At 35.1% G+C, this 4,051-nt stretch overlaps 1 long non-coding RNA gene across 1 annotated transcript; it reads left to right on the top strand.

Annotated features, from left to right (window-relative positions):
* The first annotated feature begins 2,458 nt into the window (after positions 1–2,458).
* LOC148297604 (uncharacterized) lies at positions 2,459–3,142 on the top strand. Its single transcript, XR_015835716.1, has 4 exons — positions 2,459–2,504; positions 2,598–2,657; positions 2,876–3,018; positions 3,126–3,142. It is a non-coding gene; the product is annotated as an uncharacterized LOC148297604 (long non-coding RNA).
* The last annotated feature ends 909 nt before the right edge of the window (positions 3,143–4,051 follow it).

Here is a 4,051-nt window from a genome sequence, read left to right as displayed (position 1 = left end):
AGCCTGATTTGGATAAAGGGAAGAAGAGCTTAAAAGACAAACTCATTTTGGCTACAGCCCCCTGCCAGTCCAGTTCCGTAGGTCATATTGCAAGCTTTGTTTCAGCAACCTACACAGCTCGGATGAGGCAGAATTCTTCATGAAAGTTGTTCCAATGGGTGTATACTATAACATATCCAAAATTCAGCCCCATTGGATAAATATGGAGTCTGTTACCTAGCAAACACAGAGCCATGCTCAGGATGGATCTTATCAGCGCGGAAAATGAGTTAGCAATTTGTTTCGGCCTTAACTTCTTCCTCCGACCTTGGATTGGCCCAAATAACATATGGCTGGAAAGAAGACATTCTGAACTTCAATTTCGAGTGCTTAAAGTCCTAATTTGATTAAGAGAAGCCCAAGTTGTAAGCCCTTGAAGTTGCTGGTCATGCTGACCTCAGCATGTGCTGGTTGGATGCTTGGTCATGGTGAGCTAGGTATGAGCTATCATTTCTGGTTGGAAGCTTGGTCATGGTGACATGAAGATGAGCTAGGGCTGCTGGTGGGATCTATTGGTGAAGTGCATCAACCAATTCAAGATTTTCTAATACAAGTGCATCACCCAATTTAGATTTTCTAATACAAGTGCATCAACCATTTCAGATTTTATAAAACAAGTGTTGTATGCATTAGCCATATTGAATTCAGATTTTCACTTCCCCTAGGCCTATAAATAGAGAAGTTCTCTAAGCTTGTAAACACACCCCAAGGGGGGGAGCTCTCAAACACTTCTCTAGAGCTCCCTTCCCTTCTCTCCCTCAAATTCTCTTAATTTTGCTTTCTAGTTCTCAATTCTAGCTTTCCTTTTGCTTCTTAGTTGTAGTTTATTTTTCTTTGTAATGTAAATTCTTTTCTTAAGTTTTCAAGTTGAATTAGTTTCCAAGTTTCAATTATGGTTTTTGTTCTTATTCATTATGCTTATAAGTTAATATGCTAGTTTGAATGATTGATCACCATTTAGGCTTGCATGTTAGCTATCTTGGTTTGAATTAAGAGTATACACCATGCTTTAATTCGAATTGAACTATGAATAGGAAGAGTATGTATGGACATTCGACAACAGGGATTAGATACATGCTTGGTTGTTTAAATTGTTCTTCTATGCTTAATGGGTTCCTAATGCTTAATTTTAGGTTAGACAACAAATGATCAAATTAGGGAATTAGGAACACAAGGTTATGACCACACACCATGGCTTAATCATACTTTAGCTAGAATCAATCCATTAATCTAATTGAACTTGGGAACTTATTTGCTTGAGTTATTTCTTTTTTTCTTGTTGTATTTATTTCCTTTCTTTTTCATTTCTGTTTTGTGTAGGGAAAATGAATTGGATCATTCAATCACCAATCCTCGTGGGATCGACCTCGCACTTACATATGCTATACTACCAAACGGCTCGTGCACTTGCGAGTATCACAAGTTGAGGATGCAACTGAATCCATTTTGGTGCAGCTGTATCTACGCAACAGCACACAGTAGAACACGGGTGGGCACAACACACACAGGTCACCAGAAAGTCGGCTCTGATGCCAAGTCAAACAATATGGGTAGAATATTTTCAGATATATTTCATTCTCCGAAAGGAGGTATATATAATACAAGATGCAAACCCTAGTAGAAATAAACTAGGAAAATAAGTGGTATCCTAATTACATAATATCTATACAAAAAGAAATAAATAAAACAATATCCTAATAGAATAGGGATATCTCGCTAACAAAAAGTCCTGATAATAATCAACTTGGATTAGTATAGTCAAGATCAAGACTCAAAGGGCTCGTTTGGTACACCGTATTAGACTTTGGATAGGAGTAAATAGTCTATGTCAGGTGTTTGGTGTCAGCTTGTATTATTTAATTACCCGACTATTTTATACTTGTTGGGCTTTTAATACTCTTCTTACCTGACTAACTAATACAACCCATACACCCCGGTTTAGATAATACACGCTTGATTATACGGCTAGGAAAAAAGAACACGTTCTACGAAAAAATCAGACGCTCTTTTTATCTTCTTCTCCCTAGGGTTCTTCTCTGCTATCTTCTCCATAAGTTATTTTCTTCACTCTTCTCCAGGTATCCATCTCTCACTCTCTCTCTCTTTCATACTCTCCTCAATATGCTTCTTCTCTATTCTTTATATATTTCAATTTTTTATTACATTTTTGTGGAAATTAGGTTATGAATTTTTCTTTTTTGACATTTTTTTTATTCGAATGTTTTCTTTGTATGTGATATAGTGATTTGATCCCCTTAATTTGTACAATTTCATGATAGTTTTCGGAGTTGGGAAGTTGATGTTTCTCAATTTGCGGAGGCTTGTGGATATGCCGAAGGAGAAGACACATTTGCCTGCTGTGCTACAATCTCTAGGGTGTATAGCTCAGACTGCAATGCCAGTTTTTGAAACAAGAGAGAGAAATTGAAGAGTTTATATTAGAAAAGATTCTAAAATGTGATAATGTATGCCTTTCAAAATCACTGCAACTACACTTTGTGATATATTTTTGATTTTATGACAGGATGACAATTTGTTTTCGTGCATATACTTTTCAGAAATCAGGTGATAGTAAAAATGCGTCGTGGGATGACAAAAGCGAGCTTTGTTTGCTAAAGGTTGGTCAATTTGGAGAGATGTTTGTTTTTGTTTACCATATGGAATCTGGGTTTATTTTATTTTATTTTTCAGTTTCTATTCTCCCCAAGGAATTAAAAGAATGTTTATGCAAATTTCCCGGGATTTAATTGTGTAATCTAGTGATACTGTTTTGATGTATTACCTTTTCGCCAAATTCCTTATACATTGGATTGTTCTTTCTTTTTTTTAACTGTAGATATATGGGATAAAGACATTAGTGAAAAGCTACTTGCCTGTCAAAGATGCTCATGTTCGCCCTGGGCCTGGCATTGATGGTCTGCTGGAAATCTTAAGAAACACACTTTCTTGTGGAGAAATATCAAAAGACATAGAATCAAGGTAATATCAAAACTGTACATTTTTCACTTCTGGTTGATCAATCTACCTCAGTTTGTTGCTTGTAATTTGAGGCGCCAAATTTCATTTGAAGTTTTTGTGATGTACAGTTCAGTTGACAAGGCCATTTGGTGAGAAGATTTCTGAGTCTGTTGACCAATTGAAAACTATAACTAATAGTTTGGTGAAAGGATTAGAACCAAGACTTGACATTGCTGGTGAATTAGCAAAGATGGACTTGTCTATTAATGACCAAATTAAAGCACAACGGCTAATTTTGGAGAAAGCAAGTGATGAGAGAACATTCTTGACATTGGATGGTGCTATGAGAAAAGCATTTGTTCTTCTCTTACTTGGGGCGAGGGAGATGTGATTCACTCTTTGATGTAGTTTTGTTTATGAACAACTTTCCATTTTGCTCTTATCACCTTAGTATGTGATCACTTTGAATTATACATTCTTTGGTACTGTTTTTATTAACGTATGCGAGTATGTTGGAATTTTTATGAGATACTACAATTATGATAATGGGTTATATGAAAAAAAATCTTGGCAAAAACAATTGAAAAACAAATCTTGTCATATGAATCTTACCAAAAAAAATTTCGTGTCATTTGAATCTCAATTTCCATTAAAATTATCAAAGATTTTTTATTTATTTTTAAAATAGTCTGATCTGATGTTATCTGGAACATCACCAAACACAGTATAACTTAGTTAGATTATTTATCCGGAACATCACCAAACGCCTTATAATATTATGGATAAATAGTCAGTACTCTCCGGAACATATTAATACTATCCGACGAAAATTAGTCAGTACAGTCCGACATACCAAACGAGCCCAAAAGGTATTTTATGTGGGTGGAAAAATTTCGTTTTTCCTATTGGTGTTCATGTTTCTTTCACATGATGGGACATAAAAAATTTGTAGATCCAAATTGAAATGGTGAAGGCTGCTACTAATATTAAATAAATTATCTTTAGACAAATGTAATCGCATGATGACAAATGCTAATTAATTATGTAAACTTTA

The sequence above is a fragment of the Prunus avium genome, chromosome 1, assembly GCF_965620075.1.
Source record: "Prunus avium chromosome 1, drPruAviu1.hap1.1, whole genome shotgun sequence".
Classification (NCBI taxonomy): domain Eukaryota; kingdom Viridiplantae; phylum Streptophyta; class Magnoliopsida; order Rosales; family Rosaceae; genus Prunus; species Prunus avium.
Note: the sequence above shows the minus strand (reverse complement) of the source record. Positions and strands in the feature narration are given on the sequence as shown.